This window comes from Helianthus annuus, chromosome 10 (genome assembly GCF_002127325.2).
Source record: "Helianthus annuus cultivar XRQ/B chromosome 10, HanXRQr2.0-SUNRISE, whole genome shotgun sequence".
NCBI classification, from domain to species: domain Eukaryota; kingdom Viridiplantae; phylum Streptophyta; class Magnoliopsida; order Asterales; family Asteraceae; genus Helianthus; species Helianthus annuus.
The window spans coordinates 173,802,273-173,818,889 of record NC_035442.2 but is presented as its reverse complement, the minus strand read 5'-3'; the positions used below and the strand labels follow the sequence as shown (position 1 = coordinate 173,818,889).

At 36.2% G+C, this 16,617-nt stretch overlaps 1 long non-coding RNA gene across 1 annotated transcript; it reads left to right on the top strand.

The window, feature by feature from the left end:
- The first annotated feature begins 10,631 nt into the window (after nt 1-10,631).
- Nucleotides 10,632-12,987, top strand: LOC110883598. The gene is made up of 4 exons (XR_004869972.1): nt 10,632-10,923; nt 11,981-12,436; nt 12,555-12,623; nt 12,782-12,987. It is a non-coding gene; the product is annotated as an uncharacterized LOC110883598 (long non-coding RNA).
- Nucleotides 12,988-16,617: the final 3,630 nt, after the last annotated feature.

Genomic DNA, 16,617 nt, shown 5'->3' with positions numbered 1-16,617 from the left:
TTCACATGATTCACATTTGTTGTGCATATTAAAACTACGTAAAGGAACCCCCAACACTAAGTTGTTTTTCACTAAGTGGTTCATTTTTCGCAGATGCACGTGGCCCATTCTCCTATGCCAGAGATACGATTGATCTTCAGTCGCCTTTGAAAGTAGACAAGTCACTGGAGCAGATGAGTTAACCAACGGGCGCATGTCCATGACATATGTGTTATTCACCCTTGGAGCCCTCATAACGATCCAATCTTCAGGAACAACAAATCCCGGACGCAATACGAAGCAAGCTTTATCAGTGAACAGCATCGTGTACTTGTTATCACAGATTTGAGAAACCGACATCAAGTTATGCTTCAGTTCTTCAACGTAGTTCACTTTATGCAGCGTGATTTTTCCATTCGACACGGAGCCTTCACCGGTGATATAACCACCCTTTTCACCGGCAAAATTCACATAACCACCACGAAATTGTTTAAAATTGTTCAATAATTCTTTATTTCCTGTCATGTGTCTGGAACAGCCACTATCGATATACCAAATATAGATAGCCCTTTTCAGCTGCTCCTACACTCCCAACAAAAATTTAGTTAGAGTGTGGGACCCAAGCCATGATGGTCTTGGGTCGTCCTGATTCGTCAACATAAGAAAACTCTTTGAAATAACCATCATCTCCTCTGTGTCCACCATTTCCATTTCGGAAATTGTTGGAATGAGTCCCCGCAAATCGTGGATTGTACGGAGTTGACGATCTGTTGGTATAACCAGAGTTTCCATACCCTCGGCTTCCATAGTTTTGGTAATTGTAATTTTGATTTCTGGGAGGCTCAAAATTCCTACCAAATCTAGGAGCATCTTCGTGTCTTGAGAATGTTCGTGGATGATTATCCGAATGTGGTCTTTGATTTGGAAATCGGGGGGGTGACCCATTTCGATCATTCACGAATCTGTTCTATGCATGAGGTCTAGCATAGTTGTTGTTCGAACCTCCAGAACGTTTGTCATTCTCAACGCCTTGAAAGGTGACATGATTTTGTCGTCTGTGAGGGGTTTTCTCACGAGTATCATGTCTTTGAGGGACGTTTTCTGATTTGTCCCCACGGTTAATAACAGCGGGTTTCTCCTCTTGATCCTGATTTTGTTGTGATTTAACATTTGTTTTAACAACTGGTTTTACTTCTTGTTTAATCACTTTGTTTTTCTCAACCTTTTGATTTTTACCATTTTTCTTTTCAGCATTAACTGATTCATTTTGTGGTTTGTCAACAAAAGGTTTCTTTTGATCTGGATCAACAAGTGATTTACCCCTGTCATCTGGACAGTCTGCTGCTAAGTGTCCTTTCCCACGACACTTGTAGCATTTGCGAATTTTCGCAGCATTCTTCGGACGTTCCTCATGATCGGTCGAAGATGAAGAGGCATTGGTGGGATTTTTCAAAATTTGGTTCACAAACTGTGAGTTGGAACCTGTTTCAATTTTTACTTCTTCTTTGATAAAATCCTCCCCTTTAACAAACTCTGTTTTAGGGACATTTTTCAAAGCCTTTTTGTTTTTCCCACGTGACTTAGGTTTTGATTTTTTATTTTGAACTTGATTGAAAATTTCCAAAATCTTGTTGCTTATCAAATTTTCAATGTTTTTAAGGTTCACTTCATTTTTCTTAGACATGCCACTTTTCTTCGACTGATCTGAGTCTGTAACTTCATCTGGCTCAGATTCTGACTCACTTTGAGGTTCAACTGTCAGAGGAGTCGTTGGCACAAAGTTTGCCAATTCAGGATCAATGCTTGGCATCGATGTATAGTTATGGTTTACCGGAGGAGGCACCTTGGTATAACCAATGCCAAACATTTCTTCCTCAGATTCTTTGAGACGTTGGCTGTTAATACAGAAATTCATCACTTCAGATGAATCCCTAAACTTTTCAATCTTTCGTTGCAATTCCAAAATCAGAGTATCTTTTTCCAAAATGATTTTGTTCTTTTCCAAAACAGAATTTTGACTTGTTTCCAGTTCAGATTTTAATTCCTGATTTTTAAGATTTCCCTTAGCCACAAGTCTCTCAAATTCGGAGATATCATTCTTTAGCGCTTTTATCTTAATTCGGTGTTCTTTATCCGAATTAGACAAAACAGCAATGAGTTCTCTGGATTTTTCTAAATCTGCAATTAAGTTTGTGTTATGAAGTGCATATCTATCAATCTTAGTCATAAACTCAACACATCTAGCACATCGCTTATCTACAGAAGATGATTTTACCTCAATGCCAGCCATGAATGCACAAGCCTCGTTTTCTACGGAATTTTCTTCCAACCTTTTAGCTTCTGCATCCGCAAATTGCTGCATTTCAACTGTGGAGATGTTGAATTCAAAGCGTTCTCCTTTTTCTCCATCTTCTGTCTTGCTAGGCTTTTCAACAGTCTCTTCGATCGAAGGACTTTCATTCTCAGTAACATTCCCCGAATCCAACTCTTCCCCAAGAACTTCAGCCACAACTTCAAGCTCCTCAATGCTTGTCTCTTCAACAACCTCTTCATACACTTCTTCGTTCACAATTTCAGCTATAAAAGCTTGTGACACAATAGCTCCTGAGATGTCTTCCAAAGCACAACCCCAGTCATAAGGCTCAGTCACACTCTGTAGAGGTTGAGCCACCATAGCATTGTTTGTCGAAGATGTGGTATTTTCAGACCCACTTGAACGAGCACTTGAGTTGGAGGCAGCATTTGATGTATTGTTTTGAGGTCTTGAGTTGTTTCCTCGGGAGTTGTTGTCAGATCTTTCCATCTTCGGCTTTCGACAATCACGTGCGAAATGCCCGTAGATCCCGCAGTTGTAACATTTTACCTTTGACATGTCGACCCCCATTCGAGTCTTTGTCTGACCTCCTATGAACTTCCTACCCGTCTTCAGCAGAAACTTCTTCGCTCTACGGACTAACAGAGCCATATTGAGCTGTAGATCAAGTTCTTCCATCTCGTCTTGATCTATCTGATCGAAGTCTTCATCAAGACTTGACGGTTCAACGAGTTTCCCAAGACAGAAATTCTCGTAGGCAGTCATGAAGGACGCCAACAAACCCATATTCTCTTCAATCAACTTCAAACCGCTTGCATCTATCTTAGGAATGTTCACACTTGTTCCTTGAGATTTCTGAGCGCCACTAGAAGAGTACATCCCTTGATTTGAATTGGTTGTTCCACTTGAACTGACATTGTTGCTTATGAAGGCGTGTTCACTTGCAGGACCTTCATTTTCCGAATACAAAGCAACACCGACTCCACCATTACTACCCTTATCCGTTGGTTTCGAAGCCTTATACAACTGAGGATCTTGGATCTTCTCGAATTCAGATGCTTGATCTTCCATATTCCAAGCGTAACCCCTCAGCTTCTAAACAACTTCTTCCAATGTAAGCTCTTCGTAGAGAACACCCTCTCTGATCAAAGCGGTGTACATATTCCATTCTCTCGAAAGACAATTCAGAAACTTCTCAACCTTCTCGAATTCAGTGTAGATACCCTCTTTACTTCTATCAAGTTCGCTCAGCAGATGATAAAATCTATTCACTGTGTCATCGAACGATTCATTCTTCAAAGCCTTGAACACAACGAATTGAGTCTTCAAACGTTCGAGACGTCGTTTCTTATACATTTCGTTTCCTTCATATCGCTGGATCATACTATCCCATAATTCCTTTGAGCTATTTCTCTTACGGAACGTATGAAGTATAGATTGTGTCATTGCCATCGTTATCATTGACAAAGCTTTCTCTTCACAGTCATAAAACTTTTTCTGATCATCAGTGAGTGCCAAATACGTATCAATCGTCAACGTACGTATTGGTGTAGCACCACATCCTTTAACGATGCACAACCAGATTTTGATGTCTTTTGCTCGAACATATCTTTCAAACCGCTCCTTCCACTCAGGAAAATCAAGTTCGTTAACCAACAAAGGAGGTTTGTCGTTACTTCCTACCTCAGCATTGTGCTTGAGGTTTTGCACCATTGTAGTCAGATTGTTGTTTGCCATTTCAGAAAACAACAGAGAACTTCCAAACAGTGAAGTGAGCTTCAATCAGAGTGTGAACCCTGGATCACAGAAACCTGAAATAAACACAAACAACAGAGAAACTCGGACTAGACTGTTAGGAATTTTACCTCAGACCAACTAAGGACACTCGAAAAACTTCGGACACACAATCAGCAAAAAAGGTCGGACTAGAGGATATTATAAAAAAAAACTCAGACACTAAGACTAAAATGGAACTCGGACTACTTAGATAACTTACTAATACCTCAGTCTCAAATTTCAAGGAAAACAACAAAAAAAAAAAAAATCGGACTCTAAATTATCTTAGAAAATTCGGACTATGTAATATATTATAACAATAAACTCAGACACAATATATTTTCTAAACAAAACTCGGACTCAAATCAATAAACACACTCGGACTCAAAATGTTAACAAGAAACTCGGGCTCTCTATATAATCTAAACTCGGACTAAATAATATACTTAAAAACTAGGACTCAAACTCGGACCTGATATAGTAGACTAACAAACTCGGACCAAAGAGGACACTAAACTCGGACAGAAAATATAATAAAAGAAAAGGAACCGCGGACAAAATATATATATAATATAACTCAACAAAAAAATCGGACTCACTAAATGATGAACTCGGGCTCAATTATAACTGATAAACTCGGACAGAAGATATAACCAGAACTCGGACTCAAGTTAACTAAAATTTAATCTCGGACTAAACCTAAACTCGGACTAATATATAGACAATAAAATTCGGACCACCTTAAACTAAAAACAAAATCGGACCTACTTGGACTCACTATATAAAAAAAAAAAATAATACACTGACACAAAGTCAAAAAGGAAACCTAAACCTAAAAGATAAAAGATATTATAGAAAGTTGGACCTATTGAAATAAAACAACAACCTCAGCCTTGACTAACACAGAGAACTAGGACCTACTTGGACATAATAAGACAAAATTTTGGACTCAACTATTATACTAAATCTCGGACATAAATACTAAAACAATCTCAGACTAAAAGCTTTACGGAAACTCGGACTCACTTTAATATATGACAAATAAAACTCGGACTAAATTAATATGTATAAACTCGGACTAACTTTAAATGAAACAAATAACCTCAGACTCAATGAAACAGCAATAACCTCAGACTAACTATGAATTATATAATATAAAACAACTAAAGATCGGACTCACTAAATAATAAACTCAGACTAGAATAAACTCGGACTAGAATGATATGCGAACCAAACACAAACTCAGACACTAAATTACCTAAACTAGATAAATTCGGACCAAACTAACAAAGAAACTCAGACACACTTAACTTTAAAAGGAAAACTCAGACAAGGAGAAAGCTCAGACTGAAAGAATTGAAACTCAGACAAGTCTCAAAACTCAGAAGGAACCAATCTTCGGAGTATCTCCCCAATGTGACTACACACTGGTTCAATAATACCCCGGAGACACAAACACAAAGTGTAAACCTCAGACCAAGCTTCCAAAGATCAAAACTCAGAATCTTTATCTCCTTCAAAGCTCTGTATGAACAAGAACAAAAACCCCTGTAAAACCCAGATGAAGAGAACACTAAAAACTCTCTAAACTACTCAAAATCCATCATCCAAACACTAGAAATGAATGAAGAATCATGAATAACACACAAAAACTCACTAAAATCTCACTAAACCCTATCAAAGTGTGAACTAATCTCACCAAAACCTTCAAACTAAGAACACCTACAGTAGTATGAGCACACTGCTCTGATACCACTTGTTGGGCCTCCTAATCCAAGATCTCACTCAGCTAAAGCAACCAAAAGGTGTGTGGAATCCACCTGATGATCAACCACTGTAGATGAACACAAGAAAGCAAGGAATTGAGAGAGAAATCAAGAATACACAGAGTATTCTTGATGAAGATGAATGACGTCACTCACACAAAGCGCCGCCAGACAAAACACAATGATTAGGGCACAGAAATTCACACAGAAATCGTTACCTTGTCTATTCCATATTAAAGTATATATACAAGGTGAAACCCGGACTTTCCACACTAAATAGAAAGCCCGGACAAAACATAAAGCACAAAGCAAGCACAGAGTTTTTGCTACAAAACTCAGACAAATCTAGTCTATACAAACTCTGTCTAAACATAAACTCTTTCTAAACATAAACTCTTTCCAAACATAAACTCTTTCCAAGCATAAACTCTTTCCAAGCATAAACTCTTTCAAGCATAAACTCTTTCCAAGCATAAACTCTTTCCAAGCATAAACTCTTTCCAAACATAAACTCTTTCTAAACATAAACTCTTTCCAAACATAAACTCTTTCTAAACATAAACTCTTTCCAAACCTTGGACAAAGTTCTCCCTAGGAACTTCTTAGGGACAAAGTTTGGACATTTGTTCAATAAAGACCCTAAATGTTGGAAGCCTTGCACTTATCACCCAAAAGTGCATTAACAATGGTCTATCCTCCAGCGAGATGCCTCCGTAAAATTCCTATGCGCAAGTTTGATCTCGATAAATTTGACAACATAGGTTATTGGTGTCTCAATGGCAAGACTGGGGAAGCGGTGATTACCGAGAAGATAGTGACGGTTGAGATTGCAAAAATTCTGGATCCGATTTGGCTTGTCAACCTAAGGGAAGCACATCTGAAGAAGCTTCGACGCCTGCCTCTAAAATACCTTGAAGAAGATCGTGTGCTAGCTGATCAGTTCATCAAGGTAGTTCAATTCTGTGTGAAGAACAAGGTATGGGCAGGAAGCGAGTACTCGAAGAAAGGATGAAGATCTCAAGACCAATGAAGACCATGCACTGATCAAGGGGGAGTTTGTTAATGCACTTTAGGTGATAAGTGCATGCCTTCCAACATGTAGGGTCTTTATTGTTCATGTATTGAAACTTAGTCCAAGTTTTAACCTTGGACATTTTGTCCAAGTTTTAGGCTAGACTTTTGTCTGAGTTTTTGTTTACGACAAAAGTCAGAGTTTTGTGTAGTTTGTTTTGTCCGGGCTTTCTAGTTTGTCTTGAAAGTCCGGGGTTTGCCTTGTATATATACCTTTATGTGGAATAGACAAGGCGGCGATTCTTTGTGAAATTCTGTGCACCTAACCCTAATCATTGTGTGTGTGTTTGTCTGGCGGCTACTGTGTGTGTGTGACGTCATTCATCTTCCTCATCAAGAATACTCTGTGTATTCTTGATTTCTCTCACAAATCTTTGCATTCTAGTGTTTCATCTACAGTGGTTGATCATCAGGTGGATTCCGCACACCTGTTGGTTGCGTTAGCTGAGTGAGATCTTGGATTAGGAGGCCTTACATTACCCGTTTGGATTCCGCACTCTCGGGTTTGTCGGAAAACAGGGAATAGAGGTTACTCGATCCTCCGGGTGGACCTACACGTACACAATCGAACAAACGAGACCTCTGTTCATGTTCGTTCATTTAACTAATGAACGAAATTTCTTGTTTATGTTCGTTCGTTTATTAAACGAACGAACATAAACGAAATTTCCGCTGAATGGTTCAGTAACTGTTCGCTGAACTTTCGGTTTGTTTACAGCCCTATTGTTTACCATCTGTAGTTTTAGTTTAACAAACTAGCTATATACCCGTTCGTAGGCCGTTTTTTTTATTGTCATAATGCGATAATTTTTTTCTTTCCATTAATTTTTTTTTCAAACTAATGTTATTTGCTATAGTCAAGCATCAATCAAGATCAGGTAATCGCCAAAAAAAAATAGTGGATCTAATGCCCTGTTTAACAAAAATACAAATAAAATTTGTTGGATTTATTATGGAAATAAGAAAAAAATATATACGATGATATAACATACCAGCTAATATAGAAAGCCAGACCCCTGTTAGCAGCTTCTTGGGCAAGAATGTTATCATCTCTGAAAGGCTTATAGTGTAAACAATCCATATCATCATCTTTCTTTTGATTTATGTTGTTTTTTACGCAAAATATATAATAAGAATCAATGTTATTTATTACTAAGGAACTCACACTTTGGCATCAAAATAAAACTTACATTTCTCATAACACTAAGCATAGTGGCTTCATTAACATCCATCAAAAACTGATCTAACCAACACAATGCCCAAGGGTTTTGGCACTTTAAAATCCTTCATAAAAAATTTGTGTGTCAGCAAGACTACGAAAGTTATACTATTGCAATAGTTTTTTAAAATTTTAAAAACCTTGAGGAGGTACTATAAATTAAACTACACTTTTGATGACTTATTGACTTTCAGGTTATTTACCTAGTCAATCCGTTTCTTGTTTAGTTAGATCTTTTGATGATATGAGTTAGAGAAAAAACATACCAAATTAATCCATTCAATTGGTCGAAATCATCCTACTCCAAATTGTTTGATTTGGTACCTATAAAATAGAATAAAAAAGAAAAATGGGGGATGAGGGATTGACAACCGGTAATATTGTTCAAATGCTTACAACTTTTCAAGGATTCTACATACAAATACAAACAATAAAAAGCGCACATGCTTCCACTCGGCATGTGCAATAAAAATACAAACAATCTTCAAAAAGAATCTGGATGAGTTTTCCGTTTTTCCTTCTTTCTCAAAAAAGCCCAAGTGTGATGTATAAATGATCTTGTAAGCTCAAAGAAATAGAAGTATAACATCAGATAAAAAGAATACATTTTAAGTATTATTAATCCCTTAAGAAAATAATTAAACAATACCTTAAACTTTTGGCTGCAACTGGTATTGCCAGCTAATCCAAATGTCCTTCACATCAGACTTGGTGAACCGGAGAAAATAATAATATGAGTTGGTCATTTATAAACGACAATACGATAGCTTTTCTCTCTTGCACGATTAGAGAATCATACTCTGGATTAGTCTTAGCAATACAAGATACATTAAGTTATAATTAGTGAAGCACTAACAGAAACAGAGCTCAAATGCTATAAGAGAATAAGTGAAGCAAAATATGGCATGACTCATGAGGCTAATGACAAATGTGAATATACCTTGGCCCCAAGGGAACAATCAGCTGATATCCTTTGAAACCTTCATTTATAACTCTATTTCATAGTATCATTTATTTAATTGGAAGAGTCATTAGAAATAAATGAGTATAATTACATAAAGCGTATAGCTTGAACTCAAAACATGTATACTAGAACAGTGTGATTCCGTTGTCTTCATATCACTACCATGACTGCATTTTCATCAATCATAAGTTCGTATTGCATATTAACTTATCAAAAACAACCCCACCATTTAGATATATGGTGAAAACAACCTATCTACATGTATAAGGAATGGAAATACTAACTTATCAAAAATGGGTTTGAATATTGTTGAATTTCCTTACTAGTTTTAGTTTGTGAAAATTAGGGCATCAAATCAGGGAGCTGAACATCTAGAAGTAGATGTCAATCGAGTCAAATTGACAAATCTGTCGGCTTATTTGTAATAGTATATGATGCATATTAAATGAAAACTTGAAAAATCGAACTTAATTTAAACCTATAGCGCAGATGAGTAGCAAAACTGATAATTCCAACTTACTCTAACCCAAGAGCGATGTGGAATGTAAATCGGGATAAAGACACAGTCGTCGTATCGGTTATCCCAACACCATCCGCATTGTAAATTTGACTCGATATAACCCAATAGTGATGTAGATCATAAACCTTGAACATAAAGGCTACCAAGTGTGACTACTCAAAATAATCACCAAGACGACAAAAAGTCAAATCCTTTATGGCATCTCCGTCAATTGGATCTTTTCCTAATACAAAAAATGACCACAATACATAACATTCAACCATGAGTTTGGTTGCTGTTATGGTTCTTGTTCCTAATATATAACGAGGGATATTGGATTTAAATAACCCCAACTTTCACCAATTGGCCGATAACACTTCTAACTTTCTATTTGTACTCCAACACTCTCAACTTTCAACTTATTGGCCGATAACACTCCCTAACTAACTGAGCCCTAACCCAGTTAGCTGATGTCAGCTGCCACATCATCAAAAAAACCATATCAGTTGCCACATCATCAAAAATGTCATGTTAGTTGCCACATCATATGTCACATCAGCAGGACACATCTGATGCCACATAAAAAAATACTTACTGGGTGAGGGTTTAATTAGTTATGGAGTGTTATCGGCCAATAAGTTGAAAGTTGGGAGCGCTGTAGTACAAATCCAAAGTTGAGAGTTTTATTGGCCAACTGGTTAAAGTTGGTTTTATTTAAATCCAATACTCTTTTAAATGAAGGCTATAATCTTCATTTTATGTCATAATATATTTTAATTAAATGAATAAAACGACAAAAAAAGGAAAGTTAAGAGAAAATTTTAACCAAGTTTGCCGGTTGAATGAAAATGAAAATAAAAATAAAAGCTTAGGGACCTAAATATAAAAGGTTTATTTTTAGACTAAAACGAACAATACTCAAGGACCATTTTGACATTTTACTCAAAATTTTTTTATAGAAAGTTCAAATTGTTTTGATAAGTGCGCCCTCAACAAATATTTTAAACCTAAAAATACAATTTTCCACCTAAATATTTCGCCCATCTTCCTTGAAAAATCAGTTTCCCCATATTTCCCAAGAACTTCTACTTCCTCCTGGCTCCCTCTTACGACCAATCGACTTCTCCAGATATATTCCTCTCCCCTACCAAACTTGTGAAATTCATCCAAATCGATTAGAGAGATGTCCATGGCTGGTTTCAGTCGACTTCACAATATCGAGGACCACCAAGGGTCGGTGTCACACGCCGCCGTGAATGCGTGACTTGAATCTCGGTCCCGCTAAATGAAAGCGACGGTTTGATTTTGATTTTGTGGATGACGAAACACCTTCAGGTACTAACTATTCCTCTCCTTCAGTTACTCTTTATTCTCCTCAATAATAAACATGCCGTGGTTTATGATATGAGTTCTCAATTTTGCTGAATTTTCCAAGTATAGGCCAAGGTCCGTGTTTGTATTCATTATTAGTTTTCTATTAATTTTGTATATGAAAATTGAAGACTAGATAATATGAGTCCAAATTAAGCGGACAATTGAAGACCAGAAAATCATCTGGCAGTGTTTAGTTAACCACCGATGAATCATCTTTTTTCAAGATGTCTAATGATATAGCTTTGAGAAATTCAAATCTATTGATTAAAAAACCTCAGAGCATTCCACGATCTTTAATCCATTTGGCCTAAACTTTTTAGTTTGACTCATTTACCTTTTAGAGATAAAATATGAACTCAAATTTACCCATTTAATGATTTATCTAGCTCAATGTTTGTTGTCGTTGTTTTTCAAATGCTAATGACAAGATGATGTTATATTTACTAATTAAAAGATGATTTTTGTCAATTAGAAGGACCCATTGCTTTGTAATTGTCCTTTTTCGTGTGGAATAATATTGTAGTATTTTCTTAAAAAAAATTAGAAAAAAAAAGCAATAGGTTTGGTTTAACTATGTAGAACATGTGTTTGGCTTGTTGTTTATTAATCATATATATCTTAATTTGGACTTTAGAGATATCTAAACCCAAGAAAGTAGACCAACAATACTACATGTGCATATCTGGGAAGTTGATGAGCGAGGTCAGTATATGCAATATGCAATGGATTTAGACAGAGGAGAAGGACGTGGTGGGGCAATGATTTAGCTTTGGTTATTTATAAATGTAACTAACTGTTTTAAATAAACAAATGCAAATGACCTATTTATAGAATCCGTACATGTATAAACAATTTTAATATCAATGCACATATACACTTTGCTATATCACTAATTTACTAAATTTTAGATCTTATATTCAATATTATACAGTTTGCTACGTCACTAATTTACTAAATATTAAATTTTTTGTTCAATATTATAATTATCGTTAATTTCTTTTGTGTGTATGAAGAGCAGCTTGCTAATGACTCTTGAGAGGTATAAGAAATGCAATTATGGAGCACCTAAGATCAATGTGTATGCTAGGGAGGCATGGGTAAGCATTACTTTTTTTATGAAAGATGCATTGTAATTCTCCCCTCTTTAGAGTTATATTTTTTATATTATGGTGTCTGGATGTGTCTTTAACTACTGCAACTTAAAGAATAATAACCAAACACTTAGTGGCTATTTTTGTTCAAGATCAATGACTTTTTTATATATTCTATTAGTGGCTAACTAGCTAATAAACTAATAATAAATTCTTTGTTGTGTTTGTTGCTTTTGCTATAAGATTTTCTTTGATCAATAACAATGTCTTTAAATGTTGTTTTATGATTTTCTTTATTTTTTCCTGAGGTTTGTGGAGGTAAAAGATGATTAAAGAGTGCTTATGACACGCAAAAAGTTAAACTCATCTGGATCAACGTCAGGGTGAGCACTTAATTCCTTATTTAAATTGTGGTTGGAATGATACTGTAAATATTGAAACCCTTTAGTTTAAACTTAAATCGCAATGGTTTCACATTTCTTGATATCTTTAATTGTGTAGTGTCCACGTCAGCCAGGAGGTACTGAATGCGGCTACTATGTGATGGAGTTCATGAAGAAGATAGCTTACGTAGGAGTTGAAATACTTGACAATGATAATTTAAGTTTAGGCATATTTTAGTTTGTATATTAGAGAAATGTGTATTATATATCCAAACAAATGCTTAAATTCATATATTAGGATTAAATAATGATTTTTATGATTTATTTTATTTAATTTATTCTCAGGTTGGGAAAGGAGTAAAGGAATACTCGATTGCGGATATGAATGACATTCACGAAGATTGGTCGACTTATGCGGTTACCTCTATTTTTAAGTGACAAATCGTATTTTAGGTGTTGACGATGTATTGACAAACAATTTTTTTGTTAGCGTTAATTTATTTGTAAGTATATTCGACAAATGATTATGTAATGGATTGTTTTGAATATATATATATATATATAGGAAAAGAGTAAAATACAAATGCGCTTATCGTATGATACGTACGCGATCATCCCAGCCGTTCGATCAGGTTGCGAATTCAATACATATTGCATGTGAAAAAATGGTTAGCATGGGGTAGTGTGAAAAATGGCATGGGGTATGTAGATGGACAAAATCGCATGTAGAAGATTTGAATATCGCATGTGAAAAAATGGCATGGGGTAATGTGAAAAATGGCATGGGGTGTGTAGAATCGTATGTCGAAGATTGAATATCGCATGTGAAAAAATGGCTAGCATGGGGTAATGTGAAAAATGGTATGGGGTGTGTAGAATCGCATGTGGAAAATTGAATATCGCATGTGAAAAAATGGCTAGCATGGGGTAATGTGAAAAATGGCATTGGGTGTGTAGAATCGCATGTGGAAAATTGAATATCGCATGTGAAAAATGGCTAGCATGGGGTAATGTGAAAAATGGCATGGGGTGTGTAGAATCGCATGTGAAAAATGAATATCGCATGTGAAAAAATGGTTAGCATGGGGTAATGTGAAAAATGGCATGGGGTGTGTAGATGGAGAAAATCGCATGTGGAAGATTGAATTCGCACAGCTCGTACAATTCGCATGGAGGTATTAAATCGAATGCGAGATGAAGATCTGACGACTAGGGTTATCGCATACATAATGTACGATAAGCCCTATTGTACGTTAACCGGCCTATATATATATATATATATATATGTGTGTGTGTGTGTGTGTGTGTATTTGTTTTATGGAAAAGATTTATTGTTTTGTTATTATACATGTATCCAGTGCAAATTAATAGTTCTATAAAAAAATTAAACAATTAAAAGCATGACACGCGTAAATAAATGTCACTGGTATGTGTCATAAATGATTGATTGTCATGAACATGTGTGTCATAGAATGAGTGTCATGAATGTGTCAAATGTGATTCATTAATGCATGTCATTAAACGTATGTCATTAAATGTGTGTCATAAAAACACGAGACACAAATGCATGTCATGTTAATTTTATGACTCCTCAATCAACGACTCGCTTTTGCGTGCCATAATTATTGTTTTATGACACACAATGTGCGTCAAGAAATGTGTATTTTCTACTAGTGTATTGCATATTAAAAAACAACCCCACCATTTAGATATATGGTGAAAACAACCAATCTACATGTATAAGGAATGGAAATCTAACTTATCAAAAATGGGTTTGAATATTGTTGAATTTCCTTGCTAGTTTTAGTTTGTCAAAATTAGGGCATCAAATCAGGGAGCTGAACATCTAGAAGTAGATGTCAATCGAGTCAAATTGACAAATCTGTTGGCTTATTTGTAATAGTATATGATGCATATTAAATGAAAACTTGAAAAATCGAACTTAATTTAAACCTATCGCGCAGATGAGTAGCAAAACTGATAATTCCAACTTACTCTAACACAAGAGCGATGTGGAATGTAAATCGGGATAAAGACACAGTTGTATCGGTTATCCCAACACCATCCGCATTGTAAATTTGACTCGATATAACCCAATAGTGATGTAGATCATAAACCTTGAACATAAAGGCAACCGAGTGTTACTATTCAAAATAATCACCAAGACGACAAAAAGTCAAATCCTTTATGTCATCTCCATCAATTGGTTCTTGTTCCTAATACACAAAATGACCACAATACATAACATTCAACCATGAGTTTGGTTGCTGTTATGATTCGGTTCTAATATATCATGATATATGTAGGTCCCTTTTTGTCGGATGACGAACCTCAAACCTTGTTATACTAACCCACTAGCGAGTGCGGAATCCAAGCTAGCGAGCAAACCGGGATTAAGCAAGTATAAACACAACACACAAGGGTTCACCGATTAACACAACTTGTATTAATGCAAATGAAGGTTTCGGTTACAAGCACAATGTTTACAAACCTAACTTGTAAACTCTCAAAGTGTGTGTGTGTGGTTCCGGACAGAAAGCTCTCAACTTGTCTCTCTATCTCTCGGGTGTGCACTCTCAGAACTCACTAACACAACACACTGCATGGGTATTTATACCCAGCTCATGATGTGCAGTCCGAAGGATCCGATAGATGGTCCGAAGGATCATCTATCGAAGACAAGTCACTCGAAAGATCAGCAGGGACCTCGAAAGATCATCTTTCGAGGTCTAATCATTCGAAGCAAATCTTTCGATGAGATCGAAGGATCCACATCATCCTTCGATCTCTTATCCTTCGAGACAGTACATCTTTCAACTTTTACCAACTGTTGTCCAAGTCAAACCGGAGGATGGTTGACTTGGTCAACTTACAACACAAGAACAGGACATCGTTTACATCGTGACCGAATACAGACAAAGTACAGACACAAGTGCACCAACAAACTCCCCCTTGGCTGTAGCTTTGTCTTTATCTTCTATAGTTGTAGACTCGTCTCGAACTTCGACGGTCTTGGGTCTTCGAGTTCTCAAAACTCTGATGTCCTTTCAAGTCTTCAAAGTCGGAGGATCTTCAAAGTCTTCACGTCTTGAAAGCAGAGAGTGTATCAACAAACTACCCGTATCATGTAGGAAGTGTGTTGACAAACTCCCCCTTAACATAAGCTCCCCCTTGAGTTATGCTCGTGAAAAGACTTTATCTTTATGAAGTGAGATCCTTGTGGTGTTGATGATGGCCAGCGGCAACTCGATCATCTTCATCTTTTGAGCGCCTTCTCGTCGTGTCTTCATTCCAATGCTTGTCATCGACCATGTTCTCCTAGCCTTTAGAATCTGCACATGCAAGAAATCTAAACGCGTAATGAGAACAACTGCTTGGAATAGTATAAACAAATGACACACGAGTGACCATGTCAAAATCAAACACCGTCCGACAGTTTGAAAGTTTAATAAATCTATCAATTTTAAATTTTAACTTTCAAAATCTGCAAATTTTGACCGTTTATGAAGATTTAGTCAGTTCGGTTTTCAGTCAGGTTTCAGGTAACGAAGACTTGAGCTCCAACATCGTACGATCGAAAACAAAGCAGAAATAAAATCTTTTTGGCTTTTATAAAGTTTATATTAAAACACGCCTAAAATCTTTTTGGTATTTTTGAAATTAAAAGACAACAATTTAAAATCCTTTGAGTGTTATCAAACGACATCACCGCTAATGTCGTGCTGATATGCACCAAACGACGAAACTGTTTAAAAGAAATAATAAAAGTTAAGCAGTAAATAAATAAATATATACAAACATTCTTTTTGCGAGTTTCGAGGGTAAGAGAATCATATCAGTGTACGGTCATGCCAAAACACTCTTGTTGTTCAGTTAGTTAACATTAAGATAAGCATCCTATAACAATTATCGGTATTGTTGTCCACTTAAGCTCAACTTATCAGATGTAATCATGGCGAGGGGATACGTTAAGGTATGATTTATACTTACCGACCGGTGTTCATCCACATCACGGCACATTCCCGTATCAAGGTATGCACGAGGGTTCATCTTACCGGTGAGTATACCGATTATCATCTGTTTGACCGTATATGATGTGAGAAACTCACTTATTTTGATTTGAAAACAAGTCCTATGTGATATAATCACTTATTGATGAGGAACTTGATTTTCGTATGCAT